Source organism: Oryctolagus cuniculus, chromosome 15 (assembly GCF_051225735.1).
Source record: "Oryctolagus cuniculus isolate XC-2025 breed Fujian yellow rabbit chromosome 15, ASM5122573v1, whole genome shotgun sequence".
In the NCBI taxonomy this organism is placed as follows: domain Eukaryota; kingdom Metazoa; phylum Chordata; class Mammalia; order Lagomorpha; family Leporidae; genus Oryctolagus; species Oryctolagus cuniculus.
Genome location: NC_142881.1, coordinates 66317055 through 66339622, shown reverse-complemented (window position 1 = coordinate 66339622; position 22568 = coordinate 66317055). Strand labels below are relative to the sequence as shown.

At 46.4% G+C, this 22568-nt stretch overlaps 1 protein-coding gene across 3 annotated transcripts in view; it reads right to left on the bottom strand.

Moving 5' to 3' along the window:
* LRMDA (leucine rich melanocyte differentiation associated) overlaps positions 1–22568 on the bottom strand; it is a 1125029-nt gene that overhangs the window by 959069 nt on the left and 143392 nt on the right. The gene's annotated exons all lie outside the window — the stretch shown is intronic.

Sequence of the window (22568 nt, the reverse complement as noted above, 5' to 3'; positions counted from 1 at the left end):
AATGGAAAGCGAGACCCAGATGTTTCTTTGTTTGCCTATGCCTGTAATTCTATTCTTGTATACAGAAATTCCCTTATTTATGCCTTCATTTCTTCCAGGAAACAAAAAACTCCTTCCCCTAGGAGGCATTAGAACCACAGAGAACATTCTGAGAGTGCCCATTATTCCCACCACTTTCCCAAGAAGTGGAGTGTTCTGAACGCTTTCACTCTTTGCTCCAATCTTCCATTGTGGTTCCCCAGGGGTCAAATGAACTTAGAACAAAATCAGCGTCCCTGCTGCCTAACTTTAATAAGAGGAGTCGGAATTCCCAGGCCAAAGATGTCTCTTTGAGCAGCTCCAGGGCCTGGCAAACCAACAGGCAGGAAAGAGCAGCCATTCATGGCACAAATAAGTGATTTGCATTTCCAAGGATGTGGGGAAACATATTAGTTATAATTAGCAAACACGCAGCGTCCCGTGACAGCTCCACTTTACACACCCCTGAATGTCTGACAAGGAAAGGTCATGTTTTGTAAAATCCTCAAAAGGTCATTCAATAACAAATCACATGAATGAAATCGCAAGAGTTCAGGGAGGTTAACAGAAACACCACAGGCAGCAAAGTGCGTTTTCAAGGTAAACAAGGGAAGCGGGAGAGCAGCCTGGGCGCCGCTTGGGAAGCGAGAAGCACAGGCAGTCTCTAATTTACCCAACACTGTAATTTCAGGACGCTGGCTCGGTGCTTGGCGGCTTCACACTGAACGTTATTTCTCATGGTCAGTGCACGTGCAGGATTAGCAGAGAGCAGCCCAGCAACGCTGCAGTGGCTCTTCCAAGGCTTAGCTCCACCTTAGGCCAGACTTTCCTGAACAGATAGATGGCTGCGCACCTGCCAGACGCACCCCACCCGGCGGCCCCCAGGCCCATACCCTCCTTGCCTGGATCTGGGAGCCTGAGGCCCACAGGCCTTTGCTTCTGGCATTCTGACCTGCTCATGACCTCCCTCTTCCCAGGTCTATTTTCTTCCTCCTCCTCGAGGAGAGCCAGCAGCACACGTCTCAGAGTCAGGAATAACAAAGGCTTGTTTATATAGGGTGATTTAGCTACAGGATCAGCCTGGAGAGGAGGAGGATGCATCGGAGCCACAGGTCAAAAGCGCAATTCAGGGCCAGCAGGTTGAAGGCAGGGCTCCCCAGGGCACAGGGCCAGAGGGGCTGCCTGCCTGCCCTCCAGGAAGCACAGCCAAGGCCAGGGGAGTGGTAGCGCCCTTGTCCAAGTAGGGAGATCCCTCACACTGGGCTTTGGTGCACAGATGAAGAAAGAAGAACGAAGAACGCTGAGAAAGACGATGCCCCAGGCTGCTTCCAGGTGGTCAGGCTGCAGACAGCCCAGGCTCCCCGCTAGGCAGAGTCACCGCCCCTCCCTGAGCCCCTGGAAAAGGGCGCACAGACCTGCTGCCCGACTTGCTCCAGGACCTTAAGCAGATCAGTTTTACCTGTGAGGCCTCGGTTTTCCCAGTTATAAAATGGGCAAATACTCCTCCTTATTCTTGCTTATCTCCATGGGTAAGGTAAGGAGAAAACCTAAAGAAAGCCACGTGGTACTGGACACAGAGGAAGGGTTGGGGGGGGGGGGAGAAGGCCTGCCTCTCATCTCCACCTGTGTGTCTGTCTTCCTCCCTGCTCAGATCTCGGGGAGACGCCATACTCTGTGGGCCTGCTCTCCCCAGCATGGCAGCTGCCAGGGCTGTTTCACCCTGAGCCCTAACTCTAACAAAGACGGCCTATGATTGAAACTTCCGTTTTGCAGCCACAGCAGCCACATTTCTGCAGGGCCCAAGAGCTGCACCCTGGGCAGCACAGATGCAGACCTCGCCATCAGCTCAGAAGCTTCTGCCGACGGTCCAGCTTAGCCCTCCCGCCAACCTGCCATCTTCTCCGTAGCCACCCATGTCACCTGGGCCTCCTGCCTTCCCCACTCGCCGTGCCACCACGCTCCTGACGCAGCCCTGACGGATGGCTCTGAGCACGTCCCTGTCACCTTTACAATCACCTGCCGACCACAGAGTCGGGGACCGCACTGGCAACCAGAGGATGAGAATGACGGTCAGAACCGGGACACCTCACTTTGTCTTTCTTGCCAACTATTTTAGCTTATTTGCCACGAGCACAGGGTATAATTAATATCACACAGGAGCCAGCATTGTCATTTTTCAAATCATTTCCCTGGAAATGTTCTACACCTCTTAATGGCCCTGCTAATGCTGTAGCTGTCAGGTTTTGGACAGCTGCACTTTTACAAGACAAACTCTGTAGCGCCAGGAGACTCTCTGCAGACTCTGCAGCTCAGGGGCCCAGAGGCCGTGAGCGCCAGCCGGCAACAGCGACGCGGAAATCTTTGATTAATTTTTTTAACCTCTTGGTGTGGACTGCTCCCCAGGTGTCACCTTCCCGGCTTCCCTCCCCAGTCACCTCTCTCCTTTCGGCCTCCTTCCATCACCCACCCACCGCCACCTCCTCTCTTCCATGCCACCTGATGGCCAGGGGCTGCACACAATTGGCTGAAATACTGGCACTGGTTAAAGCCAGGACACTGTCCAGAGGCTTCAACAACTGGACAAAAGCCAGGCCTCTTCGCTGAATGCCACACACTGAGAAAGTAGGGTCCTTCCTGCCTATTTAATTTTACTTTACAGAAATAAGCATGCCCCTAACTTCTTAGGAAAAGGTTTGAATTTCTCTACACAATGGGTAGGTATGGGAACCGGGGAAGGAAGAAGACAACATACAAGGAGTGATCCAAGGGTCCTCCAGAAAGTGTGTGGGAAAATATTATTAGAACATGGAGGGGCTGATGCAAAACACTGTGGGATCTGCGCCGAGATTCTTTTTACAATCCACGCTTTTCCGTCAGCTTTCTGACAAGCCCCTCATATGCACAGATTCCACTTTTTTCTTTGACACTAACTAAATTTACATTTTAACTATTTTCCGAAGTACCCTTGAATCTGAAGGTCCCAGGGCCAGGCCAGCAAGGACAACCTGAACCACAGCCATCACTTACTTGAGGGACACAAAAGGAAGATGCTTTCCATCGAAACAGAAAAATCCCCCACGCTGCGTTTGGTAAGAACAGAGCATTCTGCCGATGCTTCTCATGGGCTTACATTTTTTTTCTTTAAATAACAGGTTTCAAGTAGAAGAAGGAGATGCTTGAGCTGAATGTCTTAGGTAGCTCTGCCCAGAAAGCGCACACGGCACCGTGCACCACCACCCAGCAAAGCCCTCCCTGCTGGGACCTCCTGTCTCAGAAGGGAGGCTCTGGCCAGGCTTGGGGACACGGCTGTTTTTCCGCTCGACAGCAGTGCCAACTCACTGCCCCTTTAACACGGTGTTTATTTGTGATCCGCAGCCCAGGGAGAGACGAGCACTCCACTTCCTCTCACGCTGCGTCTGCAAAACGCTCCACAAAGTTGGGCTCATCAGTGAAGCAGCGGGTCCCTGGGCTGAAACCAGCCAGGCCAGAAAAGTGACATGAACAGGATGCTGCTAAACATGCACAATTCGAAAATACACACTGTATTCTCTTCTGCATGATTTGCTGCCATTTAAGAGACAATAAACAGCAACTTTAGATTGCTAACAACATGTCATTTAAGGTTTGCTGTTGCTCAACATCAAGAAAAATCAATGCCGGCTCTACGGGGGCAGCAAACCCTGAGAACTGAGCTCCATTTCAGGTCTGTTTGAACTCATTTCCTTTCTCCATGGTTGCCCCCTTGTACTCCCCCTCAGGCGTCCCCTCTCAGCAGGCTGACAGCTTGACACATTGACAGCTCGCACTGAATGACAACTGATTTGTACAAATTTCAAGCCTTATAAATCTACCTGTCACAACAACAACATAAAAGCGCCCAGGCCCAGCAGGTAATTCAGAAAAAGCTTCCCTTGACAGCACTTTCTGAAAAGCAATGGCGTGCCTCCTGCCAAAAAATTCCAACTATCATCCTTGTATAACTTTGAATAAAAATCCAGGGCCCATTTTCTTGCCAACAGGCTACCAATCGTCTTATTTAAAGATTAAAAAGAGCGCACGGGAGAGAGGGGGGCAAAACATCCACACAATTTCATTTTCTGCGGATATAGAAGTCGCACCACCTGCTACTCCACGATTACCACACCGTTTTTCCCTCCAGTGCTCCGAAGGAGTAAATGAGGGAGGCTTTTTACGGTATTTAAACAATATCCCAGATTGCAGGGGCTGCGCCGCCCACTCCCCTCCTGGCTCACCTGGGCCCCGGGGTGGTTTTCACTGCTTGGGAGCCCGGGGAGGCATGGGTCCAAGGCCATTGGTCCCTGTCCCAACTACCCCAAGGTTTCTGAAAACAAAAGCCCTTTATGGGTCTGTAGCCTTACCTTCTTGTGAAAATGATCAGACTGGGGGAACGTAAGCCCTCATCAAACACCCACTCCATTCCAGCCATTATTTCACCACTGCCTCCTCGCCGTCCAAGAACTACTGAGGCAGGGAGCTTGCACTTGCATTCGGTTTTTAGGTCTGATTTTATAATTAGGTGGGACAATGAAGGAAAAAAATCTAGGACAACAAGGAGCATGGTGCTCAAAGACAGAACCTAAGTCCCTGAGAACTTAAACAAGGAAGAGCAGAGAATAAACACTTTCCCTTTTCCTCGGCGGTGGAAGTGCTTCCTCTGAGGAAGGGGCAGCTGGGAGCCGCTGATGTCATCTCTCAGGGACCTCTCGATAGGCTCACAGATGGCAACAATGAACTTGGTTTTTACCTTTGAGGGTTGGCTGTATGTACGTGTTGAATGGGGATGCTGCCACACAGACTCCCAAGAGAAAAGCATGGGACCCTGGATGAGGGCAAAGCGGGTGGCCAGTGAAGCACCCTGCCACAGTGCAGCCACCGCCTCTGTCCGCCAGTGGACAGTACAGAGCGCGGGTGCCGGGGCTAACTGCCCGACTTTTCATTTAGGAACTGCGTGGCTTTGGCCAAATTCTGCTGATAACCTGTGTGCTTTCGCGTCAGCAACTGTAAAGCAGGGGTCACACGTACATGTACTTTGAAGGGGGGGGGGATTAAATGCCTGTAAAAAATGCAGTCCATGGTAAACACTGCTCATCCATTCATTCATAGGGCTACAGGTGCACACCCCTAAACACACACACATAAAACACAAGGACAAGTGCTACACAGAACAAACTCTCCCATCACACTATCAGTATCAGTACTCTCTTCAAGGTTCCAGATACACAATCATCCCTTGGGATCCAAAGTAAAACTGTCTTGGGAACCACCCTCCCACCAGCACCCCCTACCCCCACCACACACACCCACACAGCTACCAAAATCTGCAAAGGCGCCCATCTCTTGTCTAAAATGTTGCTGTATATGTGTCTAGCTTAAGCACATCCTTCTGAAACCTTTAACCCACTTCTAGATTACTTGTAATACCTAACACAACGTAACTATCTATATAAATAGCTGTTACACCGCACTGTTTAGCAAGCAACAATAAGAGAAGTCCACACATGTTCAGAGTAGAAGTAATTTATTTTTCAAATATTTTTAACCTGTGGTTAGTCGCATCCAGAGATGGAGAGGCTGTGGATACCAGGGGCCGACTATAATTACTTTTCTCCCATGGAGTGCAAGCTTGCAGCATAATAAAAAGGGTGGAGGAAAGGAAAGGAATAATGGTGCACATGCTACAACCTACTTGGTTAAAATACATAGAAAAGAGATCTTTGTGGCCACCCTAAACTTCTTTCCTATCCTATCTTTTGTAAGCGTCTTTACCAACACTTTTCAACTTGCTTATTCATTAGCTCATGACTAATGAAACCATCCAGGGTGTGATAGAAAATACTTATATAAATTTGGAAGCACATAATTTTCACTGTCTTCATACTATTTGTCACTCAGAAGTACTATAAATTATGAGGACTACAAGGGAGGAAATGATATACTTACATAATATATACACCAATATGTGAACACCCATAAATACTGAGAGAAAAACAGAATACTATGGCACACAATAAAGCTTATATCAGTATTAGCTGCTAACTGGAGATTTTGATTAGAGAACAGAATAGGATGTCATGATTTGCCATAAAACCCACTGGCAACATAAATTGAACCCTAAAATATAACTGATATTAGAATTACCCAAGTTATATGAACTGAGTTCCACCTTGTAATATTCTTGCTATTAAATTTCTCAGGTTAGTTACCATCAAGACCAATCCATGGGGGCCAGCACGTGGCTCACTTGGTTAATCCTCCGCCTGCGGTGCTGGCATCCCATACGGGCACCGAGTTCTAGTCCCAGTGGCTCCTCTTCCAGTCCAGCTCTCTGCTATGGCCTGGGAAAGCAGTGGAGGATGGCCCAGGTACTTGGGCCCCTGCACCCACATGGGAGACCAGGAAGAAGAACCTGGCTCCTGGCTTCAGATCGGTGCAGCTCTGGCTGTCATGGCCATTTGAGGAGTGAACCAAGGGAAAGAAGACCTTTCTCTCTGTCTCTCTCTCTCTCTCTGTCTGTAATTCTATCTATCAAGCAAACAAACGAACAAAAAAGACCAATCCATGAGCTAACTGAACTTCAGCTATCACCAGGGAACGACATTCAGCAAATTCATCATTTCATATTTGTCTGATCAAGAGCAACTGCTTTGATCTGGGGCCACGAGTAAATAAAATGCAGTTTGATTTTCACAAGCACGCTTGAACCTCCAAAGATCTGTATTTCACACTAAAAAACTGAAACGAAATTTTCATGTAATAAAAAAACTGATAAGATACAAACTAAAACAACTGCACAGCAAATCTCTAGAATGAGGTGAAGACACACAATTCCCTATAAGATTGACAGGAAAATGATGATGATTCACGCTGGCCAAACCAGCCTTCTTTCTCATCTTTCATGAGAGCGTGGTAAACACCTAAGAACAGATGAGGTATGATCAAGTTCATCCTCAAGCCAATTCTACCCGAAGTAAATGGAATTGAACTTCTGTTAGCTCTTCTCAACAGCATGTGTTTGGCCTAACAAAATGATAAATCATATTTTTGTTAACTATTGTCTCCATAACATCAATCACAAAGATATAACAAATGCGGTCTCACATATGCCGGGATCCCCCCTACTATGACCAATTAAGTACCAAATCACTCAACAGAGAACTTCCGGGCTGACAGAGGTATTATCAAGTACAAAGTCCAGTGCCGGCCAGTTAAGTCTCACATCAGCCCACTGAGAGTTTGCTCAGCACAAAATAGGCAGGAAATCTGCAGCTGCAAAATACAGGCTGTCTTATGTGTGTCTGAAGTTAACGTGTGTGTGTGTGTGTGTGTGTGTTGAAACTACTTATTTCTAAAGAAGAAGGAACAGTGCTTTCAAACACACTGGACACTGGTGCCCAGAAGGTCTCCATTCCCCCACCTCCCTACCCACATAGAGGCCCCTCCGGGAGCTACTTCTTTCTCCATCACAGCAAAGGCCAAGGAATGTGGTCTACCTAGTGGCCATTCATCCATGGAGGCCAAGAGCCTTCAAATCAAAAGTGCTATTTCCGTGTGGCCTAGAATATACCAATAGTGGCCACTCACTGAGAAAACTGCTGGGTCTCTGGATTCCCCAGCCACACAAGCTCCCTCTGGTTCACAACCACCTCCCTTCTCACAGCTTCCGTACGAACCTTCTGTGTTAGCCAACAACAGGTACCCCTGCAGCAACCCAACTCCACGTCTTCAGCCCTTTGACCAATACCACTTTGAGAAGACCAGCTGGGTTTCTACTGCCTATGGATCTCTGTCTACATGCACAGGCACACACAAAAAAGCAACTTCACTCAGCTGCCACCAAAAAACAACAGCTCAAAAGACACTGTCCTACCAAGTGAGATGAATGAAAATCACATGGCCCTTAGTCCCCACGCAAGGCTGAGAATCCCCCGTGGCCTCCTCAACTCCAAAGCGACACACCTGAGGCCATAAGCCACTCCTTCAGGCCCCACCGTCCCAGGTTAAAGGCCACCAAGAATCCAGGTGTGGGTTGTCTGGCACCCGTCAGGGGCAAGATGTGAGAAGGGACCAGGAAATAGGGAATAACCAATCCCCACTTGCTCTGGCTGGACCTTCCACGGAATCGGTACATTTTCGCCACTTAGGACCTTCGGTGTTATTTGTAACTGTCAGAGGAAGGAAAATCTGTAATTGTTAAGGGGGATGAAGCCTGTGCAAATTCCTTCTCGTGCAAAGCGAACAGTCAATCACTTTTATAAGGACAGCAACAACTGAAACTATCCATTCGTAGACTTTCCTTTAGTCAACAATATTACCTTTAGTAATCTGGGGAATGTGCATCCATAAATTACAGAAAGTGTTATTGCATTGCTGAATAAACACCAACATTTCCATCAGCAGCAGCAGTGGCAGCCCCACAAAGGTATAACAAACAGACTCAATCATTTTCTTGTCAAGCTTAGCAATGACTGCAGAGTTTACTGCTGGAGATAATGTTGCTTTCCTCAGCATTGTGTGCCAAACTGCAAACTGCTTATTAAAACAAAACCTCTTTTTCGGAGCAGCATGAGTTGGATAATCACTTATTGCACTCAAGAAAAAACAGGTTTGGTGCCCAGAGGAGGTGAACAATGAGGCATATGTGTTAACATTTGGTTGGTAAAAACTGGTTAAAAAATAAATTCTCCAGTGCTGGGGTGGAGGTGGGAAGGAGTTGACTTATTCACATCTCTGCACCCAGGTTGACTGTTTTCCTTATGACATCATTCGGTTTTCTGACAATCTGTTCCAAAGGGCTGAACGTGCAGGGAGCTGGGAAGTTTAGGTATGGCGGTGCGAAGGGAGGAAGATGATGGCAGGAAACCAGAAATGGCAAGGCACCCGGCCAGTCTCCGTGCAGAGGAATCCCAGGAAGAAGTGACACTGCAGGGGGAGGAGAGAGGCCACAAGAGGACAGCAGGGAGGTGACGGAACCTGAAGCCGCTGGCGTCTGGGACTCCACTGTTTCTGCAAGACAGCTCTGTGATGATGCTGTGAAGAAGCCGCTTCACACAACCCAGCCAGCGTTAGTGCTGGAAAGCCCTCCGCCACTCTCTGAGCTGCAGACAGACTGACAGCCATCTTCCCAACCTGAGGATCGGAGAGGCTGGGGCAGACCCCAGAGGGTGCCCTGTGGGGAGCTCCAAGAGCTGCCCCGACTCCCCCTCCTGGTTTTGATCTTCTCCCACTCCTTGCAGACAAATTAATACCAAAGGAGGCGGGCCTTCTGCCCTGGGCGGCCCTGCCTCCACGCTGCCCGACAGCCCCATGGTCCCAGGCGTCAGCTGCACAGGAGGAAGCCCTGTGCTTGGACATTGCTATAAACAGGAAATGAGACTCTGAAGGCCGTATTATTACTTTGGGCAACATATGAGGTTTGACTCCTATCACTGCTGCAAAGTTAAGTGGAAAACAAAGGAAAGCATCACCCGTGTAGACTAGACAGGCAACTCCAGTAACTGTCATTCAATTTCGGCCAGGCTGGGGGCAGGGATTTCCAACACCAGCCAGCACCCACAGCCCTGCAAGGTCTGGTGAGCCCCAAGCTGTGTTCCTGTTCCCTGCTAGAATCGTAAAGAACCTGGCAGGCACATGGTCAAGCCACCACTCGAGACACTGCATCCCATGGTGAAGACGCTGACCTCAAGTCCTGGCTCTGCTCCTGATTCCAGCTTCCCACTGACGCACACCCTGGGGGGCAGCACTGACAGCTCAAGTAGCTGGGTCCCTGCCACCCCCATGGGGGACCTGGACCAAGCTCCCAGCTCCGGGCTTCAGCCTGGCTCAGCCCAGTGTTTGGAGGGTGAACCAGCAGAGGGGAATGCTCTCGCTCCCATTCATTCTCTCCCCCTTCTCAAATTAACAGGATGTATTAATTAAAAATTAAACCTACAACACTGAAGACCCTGCCAGCCTGACTCATTCCTCGTTGCTACCTATAGGCCTAAAGCAATGTCATTCCTTCCACCTGTTGCTCCTGGTTCCTTGTCTGCCTGGTTCATTATTTACATGCTTAGCCACGTCCACAGAGGAAGGCCACGACTGGGCACCCAAGCAAATTTGGCCCGTGTTCTGCTGTCCCATCTCCTTGTTCGGCCCTCTTGTCACCCTTCTTTGCCTCATTACCTCACTTTAGACTGTATCATGCGTGAATTTATTGATGGTTTATTAGCTGTCCCCTCTACCAGGAGGTAAACTCCATGAAGGCAAAGATATTATCTTCTTTGGAGAAATACCCCCAGCACCTAGGATTTTACCTGGCACTATAAATAACTGATATATAACTTTAAAAATATCACATGTTTTAAAAGAAAATGTCCTGGGGCCGGCATTGTGGCTCAGCAGGTTAAGCTACCCTCTGTGACCCTGGCATCCCATAAGGGCGCCAGTTCAAGTCCCAGCTGCTCCACTTCCAGTCCAGCTCCCTGCTTCTGGCCTGAGAAAGCAGCAGAGGACGGCCCAAGAATTTGGGCCCCTGCACCCATGTGGGAGACCCAGATGAAGCTCCTGGCTCCTGGCTTCGGCCTGGCCCAGCCCTGGCCATTGCAGCCATTTGGGGAGTGAACCAGAGGATGGAAGAGCTCACGCTGTCTCCCCCAGCCCCTCTCTGTAATTTTGACTTTCAAATAAATACATTTTTTAAAAAAGAAGAAGAAATGTCTTTGTGGGCATAAATCAGAGGCCTCCGTCAGGCGGAATCACTGTTTCTGAGTGTCGACTATGAGTCTTCATTATGGAGGAACTGCGGGGAATCTAAAAATGAGGACAAGTTTATTTTCAGATCTCCAGGAACACGCAGGTCTACATGACTGCCCTCATCATGAGGGCAAGACATGACATTTTGGTTGCATTTGATTAAATTGCAAAGATGGTGGAAATTGCCCATGGCCTAGGTAAGAGATTCTCAGGAAGGAGTTAGAAAACCTGGATGTCAGACTGCCTCTGTGCCAGAGATATAAACGGGAGTGCATCAGTCACTAGGGACACATTTTTTCCTCTCAAGTGAGGATACAAAAGCTTGCCCCATGTTCTTAATGCCATTTTTAACATGCAGTTTTTGACACAAAAATAGAACAAAAAATAATACACCTATAATATCCATATATCCACGTTTTATCGAGGCTTAACATGTCAACTCATATTGGTATTAGAATGTGTTTTAGGAAACAAAATAACAGAATAAAACAACTGCCCATTTTATTTTAAGGATTAGATACATCTGGTGTCTTAAACATATGTAAAGTCACTATTAAATGCCACATATTATCATAGCTTCCACCTTCCAAAGCTGTCATTAATTCTCACCTCTTCTGCCACGGGCATTTTAATTCCCTCTTCATTCCTCTTCTACACCCCTTACTGTGATTCTTTTCATTCATTTTTTCTCATCTCCTGCCTGACTACCAATTACTTTCAACACTGGGCCAGATGACATCATATAATAAAATAAATTTCAAAAACAAAACCATTAAAGTACTAGAAGAAAATCAGAGAAGAGAGAAAACCAAAAGCCATAATATAGAAAATGACAAATCCAACTGATTAAGCATTACACAAAGTTAAAAATCAGCTTTATACAAAGTAAAAAATCTGCCAGACATACTAGAAAACAAAGCAAATAAATAAAAATCCACCAAAATCAGGAAACTACCAAAAAAGATGGGAAAAAAAAATGGAACGCTATCACAAAAAAAAAAAAGACTAGTTACATCTACACAGTACACACACATGCAAAGTTACACTAGCGCACACACGGGGGATGCAAAAAATAACCAATAAAAAGAGACAAAACCCAATAGAAAAATGAGCAAAAGAGAAAATCACACAGTTCACAAAAAAGGAAAGACAAATGTCTATCACATATATTAAAATAGGATGCTTAATCTCATTCATGGTAAGAAAAATGCAAATTATAACATTAAGAAACCATTTTTTAACCTACCATATTGGCATGAATCCAAAACCTTAATAACATGGTCTGTTGGTGAAGCTGTGGGAAAACAGGCAAGGCTCTAACATTGCTGTTGAGAGTATAAATTAGCTCGGCTACTGAAGAATATAACTTGGCAACGGCTGTCAAAATTAGAAATGCATGTGTCCCTTGACCCAGTAAGTGTATGTCTGGGAATCTGTCCTAGAGATACACTTGCAAATATTCCAAAATGACCACTGAAGGTCATTCATGAAGCTCAGGAACAGCGAAAGAGGAAGACAAGCATAAAGTCCATCCATAGCAGATTGAAAGACTAAATATGATAAATCTATACAATGGAATAATATGTACCTGTAACAATTTAGCAAGAAAGCTCTTCATGTACTGAAATGGCAAGGTAATTTTATTATGTGAAAAAGCAAGTAGCAAAATACTGTGAAAAGAATGCTGTTTTGTATACACAGGAAAAAATACTTAAACCCTTAAATATATGAGGATTCTATTATACATGCCTGTAAAATATCTGATGTGCAAAAACATACACTTAATTGTATTTTATATTACAGACTTCGTGTCTATTTATTTCATATAGATTTAATTTCTATTTTTAATTATATATTTAATTTGCTTATGGATAGAGAGTTTGGAAACACTGAAAAAATGCAAAAAAAAAATGAGTATTGGCTACCTTTTGGGGTTGCTATGGGAATCAGGGAACAGAATGGGGTGCGAGGAACTTCTTAACTCTGTTCTCTCTCCATTTTTTAAATTAAATGGGGGTATTACTCATTCAAAAATTGAAACCGACTATAAACAAAGAAACCTCCACTGAACAAAATACTAGACTATTTTAGAAGTGAAAAAAAGCAAAGCTGGGTGAGACCTGTATACCCTAAATAAGGGAAAGAAGGCCCCGCGTGGGAAGGAGCTCACACGGGCTGGGTGGGGAAGCTTTTATGCATCTAGGCCTCACTGACTGACGGACACCACCTGCAACACACACAGCTCAGCACAGTTTTGACCAAAGCACAACAGCCTTCGTTAGTGTTTTTTCCTGCACCAGCTGGACGTCATGGTGCACACTTCCTGGGTGCTCTCTGCTCCTGTCCCCCTCAGCGTCTTGCTCAGCCCCCTTCTCCCGGCCCCGGTGCTCTTCCTACCCAGCAGACGAACCCGCTCACGTCACACTTCCTAAGTGCTACAGCTCCCTCTTAACCCCAGTCTTCCTTCTCTCACATCTTGCCAGGATCACAGCAAGCTGCCAGGGCAGTCACATGGTGTGACCTTGAGGTAATCAGTGAACAAAAGGAAGGATCAAAGGGGAACAGTGTCCAGTTGCACTAAGAAAACACAGCGAGGATCTGTGATCATTTGTCTTTATCTAGCACCAGCCGTGCAAAACGTGGCCTTGGAAACATGAATTTAGGGGTATAAGAGAGACAACCACCCTGTACTGCCTCTTCTAGGGTTCCAGGCTCTGCCCACAGCCCTGAAGGAGTGAGCCTGAAGCAATCAATCATTCCCCCTCCCAACCTTGGCTGACGGGACCAGGGACAGATGGACACTCAGCAGAGGGGCAGCAACATCTCACAGGAGAAAGGTCTTTTAACCCTCCCATCCAGCCTGCCACAGTACCCTGTGATTCCAATTCTGCTACTCAAAGTTACTGATCCTACAGGCAGGCATTTGGTGCGGCAGTATAGACACTCCCATGCCACACTAGCACACCTGCTGCCCTGGCTCTGCTGAGACTCCAGCTTCCTGCCAGTGCACAGCCTGGGTAGCAGCAGGCTTTGGTTCTTTAGTGGCTCTAATGGCGTACCACAGCCTTAGTTACTGCAGCTCTCAGAAAACCATCGACGACAACTTTCAGATGCCAATGAAATAGCACTCATGTGTTTATTTTACAACATACACTTTAAAAAAAAAGATGTATGTGTTTATTTGAAAGGCAGAGTTACAAGGAGAGAAAAGGAGAGAGATAAAGAGATAGATAGAGAGAGAGATTTTTATTGATTCCTTCTGCTGGTTCACTCCCCAAAAGGCCATGCCAGCCCAAACTGGGCCAGGAGCAGCAGCTTCTGCTGGGTCTCCCCCATTGGTGCAGGCGCCCAAGCACTTGGGCCATCTTCTACTGCTCCTCCAGGTGCTTTAGCAGGCAGCTGGATCTTAGGTGAAGCAGCCGGGACTCAAACCAGCGCCCGTAAGGGATGTCATTGCTGCATGCCACGGCTTTAATCCACTACACCCCAGCGCCAGCCCTGAACAAGATTTTATAACAGGTGAAAAATAAATATTGGCTTATATCACACCAGAAACAAAAGCAACTCAAAAAGGATTAAAAGATTAGAGACTTAAACATGAGACCTAGAACTGTCAAAGTCCAGGAAGAAAACGTAAGGGAAAACCTTTTTGGCAGTGGTCTTGGCAATAACTTGGACATGATACCAAAAGCACAGGCAAAGAAAGCAAAATTCAGTGGAACTACAGCACACCGAAAACCTGCACAGCCAAGAAGACAACTGACGGCGAGAAGACAACTGACGGCGAGAAGGCAACCTAGAGAATGGCAGGAAACGCTTGCAAACCACACATACGATGAGGCATTAACCCGGAAAATATGTGAGGAACGCCTACAACTCAGTAATGCAAAACAACAAACAGATAACCTGGTTACAAAATGGGCAGGCTTGAATGGACATGTCTCCAAAAACGACACATAAATGACCAATGAAAAAACTCTCGCGATTACTCATCAAAGAAACGCAAATCAAAACTGCCTGTTAGATAGCTATCATCAAAAAACAAAGGACAAGTGTCAGTAAGAATGCAGGGAAACTGGAATGCTTGCATGCGTGAGTGAGAATGCCAAAACTGCGCAGCTGCTATGGCAAACAGCATGGACAGTCCTCAAAAAAAAACCAAAAACAGAACTACCAACTTCTGGGTATTTATCCAGAAGACCTGAATCCAGCATCCTGAAGAGATACCAGCACTCTAATGTTCATTACCGTGCTATTCCAAGCCAAGCTGTGGAAGTAACCTGAACATCTATCAACAGATGAACACATATGAAAATGTGGAACCTAACGGAATGCTAGTCAGAGAACAGAAGTGGCCAGGGTCTGGGGAGAAAGGGAAATGAGGCGTCAACTAGGCAATGGGCACAAAGTCCCAGTTAGGCAAGACGCGTAATTTCTAGAGCGCGCTGTACAGCACTGCACCTGTAGTCAGCAGTAATGTATTGTCCATATGTAAGTTTGTTGCAAGGCTAGATCTCATGTTTGCTCTCACAATAAAACAAAATTTAATAAATAAATATAGTCAAGTATGAAACACAACTGGAACTTTCATAGTCTGTTGCTGAAAGTACAAATTGGCACAACCACGTCTGACAACCATTAGGCATTATCCACTAACACTGAATATATTCACACGCTATGATCCAGAAATTCCATTCCAGGTATGGATTCAACAGAGATGGGAATCTGCACTCACTTTCACAGCAGCACTATTCACACCTGCCGAAACCACAAACAACCCAAACATCCATCAACAGAACAAAAGCCTTTTAAAATCTGGCATATCCAAACACCGGAAGAAAGCCCATAGTGAAGTCATGAGAAAGCATGAACAACCTGGATGAATCTCAAGGACACAACACTGAGCAAGAGAAGAAAGCACGCGGGGGAGGGGTCTGCGCAAAGTTCACAGCACACGTTCATCATGAAAAAGATCTGCATGGATTCCAATCTTCTTGCACCAAAATAAGCCTATCTTTTACTTCCATTTGTCCAGAAACTTTCTGAAGTCCCCTGATAGATGCTGAGCATCAAACTGTATGATTTCATTTACATAAAATTTTCCAAGAGGTAAACTTCATCTCTGCTGGGGCCAGTGCTGTGCACCGCAGGTTAAGCCGCTGCCTGTAGCTCAGGCATCACTTCAGGGTGCCCCCTTAGAGTTCTGGTGACTCCACTTCCAATGCAGCTCCCTGCTAACATGCCTGGGAAAATAGCAGAAGATGGCCCAAGAACTTGGGCCCACGGAACCATGTAGGAGACCCAGAACAATCTCCTGGCTCCTGGTTTTGGCCTGACCCAGCCACGGCTGGAGTGAACCAGCAGAGGGAAGGTTTCTCTATCTCTAGCTCTTTCAAATAAATAAACAAATCTTTAGGAAAAAAAAAAAAAGGTAATGTCTGCTGTTAGAGATTAGAGACAGGACAGGGGTCAGTTACCCTTTGTGGGAGAAAGGGCAGAAGTGGTGACTAGGACCCTCCTCCCCCATTCTGGGTGTTCTACATCCTGGTCTGAATGTTTCTGACACTGTTGTGTTCACTATGTGACAATCAATCAAGCTTGACACAGGATTTGTACACATTTTGTACGTATGCTGTATGTCCACAAAAACGTTTACTTTCAAATACTTGGGGGAAAAGTGTTTTCAATTAGTTCTCAAAGCATCAAATACCTGAACTACTGCCCCAAAGCTAGAGGGACTCTTAATTCCTATCATTAGTTCCTGACATGTCCAAATGCCTCTTTGGCTACTTGTTAATAATGGAATCCAAAGGCACTAATCTCATTATCGCCTGTCAGCAGCACTGTCACAATGCTGTTGGCCATTAGTTGCCTGCTGCTACAGTCAGTCAGTGACTTGCAGAGCACCCAAAAAGGAGACTCAACATACTGGCAGCTCAGTTTCTCTGCTGTCCCACCCACCCCTCACCAACCCAATGCAGACGCCTCCGCAGCCCAGACTCCATGCCACTTCCTCCAAGGGCCACCCCCAACTTCTGTAGACCCATCACACTCCCATTCTTTCAGCAATCATGCATTTATTTGCCCTCTCATCCACGGAAACAGTGACTAAGCACCCTCCATGTGCCCAACCTACAAAAAGGAATACAGCCTCAAACCTTGCATGGAGGTGCTCCCGGTACAATCTGGAAAACAGACACTAAAATAGAATGAAGATGATAGACACGGACACGGGAAGTAGCAGGATCACAGGAGAGGGACTCATAAGCCAGATCTGAGTTTTCTATTTATTTATTTATTTGGAGTAGAGTGAGGTGGGCAATAAGAAAATGATTCCTGCAGGAGGCACAGGAATTCAGCTTGATTTGACAACAGACATTTTGGACGTGTCTGCCATTTTGCCCTCTAAGGAACCCTGAAGGGCCATCCCAAGCCCTACCATGTAAACACAGTCATTATCTGGCATCTGGAGTGTCTCTTAGCAAAGTTCTCATTTCTTGAAAAAGTCCAGGTGCACTCCAATTAGCTTGAGGCCTCCTTTGTCTACAAAACCCTTTTTCTCCTGCCTTATGGTATGTGGGTCCATTGCCTCAAGGGCACCCGGGAGAGACCATTTTCCCACTCATACACCCCCTAATACATTACACTTGGTGTGATCTTGGGTTTGTCTGCCCTTTTCTTTGGTGTCCCCACACTTTTCACCTTTGACGGCCACCTCCATACACCAGGTTTTCCCAAAACAAGAGGGGACACACAGTTGCCTTTTAAGGATGAGCAGACGTTGGTCCATCAAGTGAAGATGCGGCTGCTCCTCAGAGGAATCCTCACGAGTAAAAGGCCCCGGAGCAATAAAAGACCTGGCGGCAGGGATGCAGGTGTGGGCACATCCGGGACCTCGGGAAGCCTCAGACTGCTGGAGGGTAAGATCCGAGTTAGGACAGAGACTTCTGGAGTGGCTGCGTCAGGGCTGTCATCAGGAACTGTGTGGGAAATGGAGTAGAAAGGGAAAGGGGGCAGGAAAAGTCAGCTGGAGACCTGCAAAAGCAGCCAGCCAGCTCGGATCAGCACACTTTGAGTGAGGCCGCAGAAAAATTCAAGAAATGCTTAGGTGGTAAAATCAGAAGGCCTCCGTGATTGATGTGATGTGGTGTGAGAGTCAGGAAGGAGAAAGGGAAGCTGATGAGAAATGACAGACGGATGACAGCAACTGAAGAAAACTACAAGAGGAGGAGAAGGCTGGCGGGTGGAGGGAGCGAGGCGGTGAGATCAGCACTGGAGGACTCGTGCGAGGCACCTGTGCGAACCTCAAGGCGCTTGTTCAGCAGAGAGCTACGCAGTCCAGGAAGAAATCCCGGCTAAAAGGGGAGTGAGCAGAGTGTGGCTGTCTTGGAACTTTACCTATGGAACGCATGAAATCTGTTCTCTAAAACTGTTTCGAAGGAATCATGGCTAAAGGAAGAGAGGAACTCAGCAGCACATACAGTAACCAAAACCTGGGAGAAGATGAGAAAGCTCCTGCGTTGAACACATGGACAGCAAAGGACCCTTGGTATTGCTAACACGAGGAAGACACAGAGGAAGAAGAGTTTATGATGAAGACAGAGAAGGGATGGACAGAGCAGTACTCAGTGAACCAGGAAAACGTGATGTCAAGGCAGTAAAACAGTGAAACAGGTGTGAACCATCAGGAGTCCCAAATGCAGTACTCACAGATTTGGGAAGGTTGGAACAGAAATAATTCCACTGGATTTGGGAGTTAGAGTTAGAAAGACACTAATGCCAACCGGCACAGGGCTCACTTGGCTAATCCTCCGCCTGCGGTGGCAGCACCCCGGGTTCTAGTCCCGGTCGGGGCACCAGATTCTGTCCTTCCACAAACCAGGACCACAGTTAAAACATTACAGGGGTAGGCGTTTGGGCAGGGAAGATGCCTCCACCCACATCAGAGTAACTAGGTTCTAGATCCTGATTTCAGCTTCCAGCTTGCATGGTCCCTGGGAAGCATCAGGGATGGCTCAGAGGGTTCCGTTCCTACCACGCACACGGGAGACCAGGACTGAGTTCCTGGCTGCCAGCTTCAGCTCTCCAGCTGCTGGAGGCATCTGAGAGGGGAACCGGTGGGACTGCCCAGAGCCGCCCCCTCCCCGAGGTCCTGCCCCTCCCCTCCTCAGGTGCACCGAGGCACATGGGGTGCTGCTCCCACTGCCCCTCCTCCAAGAGAGGCCAAAACAAAGTAAAGTGAACCAGTGGATGGAGGTGCACTCTTGTGTGTACACACTTGCTCTATCATAAATGAAATATTCAAATCAAATAAATCATAAAGCACAAAAGGAAGCAATTACTATGAAGGAGACTTAGCTAGTTACAAACATAAGAACTAGACACTATAAAAAGAATCAGAAAAGTATAAAATCTCAAAGAAGACACAATGGAGGCAGGGGAGGACAGGTAAGAAAAATAACAAAAATCCAAAAAAAGAATCCTCAAATTTAAAATTGATGCATATGCTGAACAGAGAATTAGAAATAGATAAACTGAAAAGAAAATTAGTAAACCACAGGCCAAGTCCAGAGAACTTATCCAGAACTCAGAACAAGGAATGCAAGGAGATGGGATACACAAGAGATCTTCAGGCTGGCGCCGCGGCTCAATAGGTTAATCCTCCGCCTGTGGCGCCGGCACACCGGGTTCTAGTCCCAGTCGCTCCTCTTCCTGTCCAGCTCTCTGCTGTGGCCCGGGAGTGCAGTGGAGGATGGCCCAAGTGCTTGGGCCCTGCACCCGCATGGGAGACCAGGAGAAGCACCTGGCTCCTGGCTTTGGATCAGCAGCGGCCATTGTGGGGTGAACCAATGGTAAATGAAGACCTTTCTCTCTGTCTCTCTCTCTCTCACTGTCCACTCTGCCTGTCAAAAAAAAAAAAAAAAAGTTAAGAGATCTTCAAAAAAGGTCACAGAAAATGAGTATTATGAAAAAAAATTACACATGATATTAAAAAAATTTCTGAACCCAGATAAACATCTGTTCACTCCATTAACTTTTTCAAGTATCCATATAAGAAATAAAAGATATAAAGAAGACAGATTAAGAACTATGATGTAGGGGCCAGTGTGATACAGCACGGTAAGCCACTGCCTGCAACACTGGCATCCCATATAACTGCCAGTTCAATTCCCAGCTGCCCACTTCTGATCTAGCTCCCTGGTAATGCAACTGGGAAAGCAGTGGAGGATGATGTAGGTGCTTGGCCCTCTACAACCCAAGTGGGAGACCAGATAGAGTTACTGGTTCCAGACTTTGGCCTAGCTCAGCTCTGGCTATTGTGGCCATTTGGGGAGTGAACCAGGGTTTGGAAGATTGATCTGTGTGTAGGTATATGTGTATGTGTGTGTGTTTAACTCTGTATTTCAAATGATGTTTTAAAAAGAACTATGATATAATCTAATAAGAATCCCTGAGACGAACAGAAGAAAAAATGAGGAAAAGACAATAAACAAGAAGAAAATAGCTGAGAGTATTCAAGCCTTGGGTGGAAAAATTCATGCATCTTCAAACTGAATAATGTCCTAGGGTTCTAAGGATTTTAAATAAAGAAAATCCATGGGACTAGTATTGTAGCTTAGCAGTGTAAGCTGCAGCCTGCAACATGGGCATCCCATGTGGGCTCCAGTTCAACACCTGGCTGCACCATTTCCAATCCAGCTCCCACTAATGCACCTGGGAAAGCAGCAGAAGATGGTCCAAGTGCTTGCACCCTTGCACCCACCTGGGAGACACAGAAGAAGCTCTGGGCTCCTGGCTTTGGCCTAGCCAAGCCCCAGCTGTTGAAGCCATTTGAGGAGTGAACCAGTGGATAGAAAATCTATCTTTCTCTCTCTTTCCCTCCCTCCCTCTCTCTCTCCTCCCTCTCTCCCCCCTCTCTCCTGCCACCCCCCCCCATAATTCTGCCTTTCAAATAAATAAAAAGATAAATCTTTTTTTTAAAAAAAGAGCAGAGACTACATGGATTATTTAAACAAAGAAAAGAAGAAAATCCACACATTGATATATAATATTGTAATGGACAACAAAAAAGTTAGGATTAAAAATATCTAAACCAAGTAGAGTGAAAAAGGATTATCTTCAAAGGAATAAAGGCTTACAGCAGAAGTCTCACCAACAACAGTAAATCCCACAAGACAATTAAATTTTTATTAGTCTTTCCGAGCTGCCATTAAAAAAAAATACCATGGACTGCAGGGCTTAAACAAGAACACATTTGTTTTCTTACAGTTTTGGAAACTAGAAGTCCATCATCAAATTTCCAGCAAATCTGGTTGGCAGTGAGGGTTTTCGTCCCACACTGGAGGTGGCTGCCTTCTAACTATGTCCTCTCATGGCCTCTCTCTTCTCCATGCCCACACTCAGGCAGCTCTGACAGCTCCTGCTCTTCTCATGGGGACTCCAGGCCTACAGGATAAGGGCCTCACCCTTAACCTTAATTATGTCCCTGAAAGGATTATGTCCAAACATGAGGTTAGTGCCTCAACATATAAATTTTAGATGGCCACAATCCAGTCTATAACAGAATAACATCTTTGAAATGATCAGAGAAAAAGAACCGTCAGCTGGAATTCTGTACCCAGCTAAACTATACTTATCCTTCCAAAATAACATCAAAGTGAAGATTTTCTAAAGTGAGAAAGTTTCTACATCTACACCAATGAAAGAACTACAAAACTAACAGTGGACTTAGCAGAAATCAAAACTGGAACAGTGAATGGAAGTCCCAATAAATTAACTAAATGGGTTTTTTAAAGTCATTCATATCTTTATTGCACACAATCTTATGTGCACTCTTCCATCCAACTGGGGATGCAGAATTAAAAAGCCATGCTCTGTTACATGTATGTAAGCAGTAGTAAGCACGTGCACACACACACACACACACACACACCAGAAAAAAGGACAGGGAGTGAGGGTCAACATTGTATTTCATGTTTTTAAATCTAAATAAGTAATAAGAATGTAGAACACAGTAATAAGTGAGAATGGTGAGACTTTAAAAACTTGGAGAATAAAAAACACACAGACCCTCTGAATCAGACAGGATTACACAGGCTCAGGAATCACTGCAAGGGACTCAGAGCCGAGCTCCCAGGATCTTTTCCTCTTTCCCTCCTGTCACCCCCAGCAGGGCAGCTATCAGTCTACCAGATGACTGATAAGAGGGATGATGACTGGAGTCCATACATCTTCTGCAGACTCAACAGAATCTAGCGGGAAAAGCAGAAACATCTCTTACTTGTTTCCCTTCTTAGGAGCAAAGAAACTTTCCCTGGATGCGTCTTAGAATACACTCCCTTGTATTCACTGGTCCAAACAGTGTCACACACCCGAGTCTAAAGCTGAACCAGGCAAGGGGAAAAGGATTCCAATATTGGTTTTCAGACACTCCTGACACCAGGTACCTCTGGAGCTGGGAACTGGTAACAGAGAAGGCAAAACATCTAGACAAAAATCACAGTTTCTCCAGCAAGCAAGAAAGAAGTGCCCACCGTGAAGACCTTACTGTTTGTCCCATTTGTCACCTACTTAAACCTCACTACAGGGCTGACAACATGGCACTATGCTAACACCTCCACACAATGGGGAAGAATCCTATGGTGGAATAATTTTTAAAGAACCTGATGTTGGGGCAGGTGCTATGGCTCACTTGGCTAATCCTCCGCCTGTGGCGCCGGCACACTGGGTTTTAGTCCCGGTTGCTCCTCTTCCTGTCCAGCTCTATGCTGTGGGCCCGGAAGGCAGTGGAGGATGGC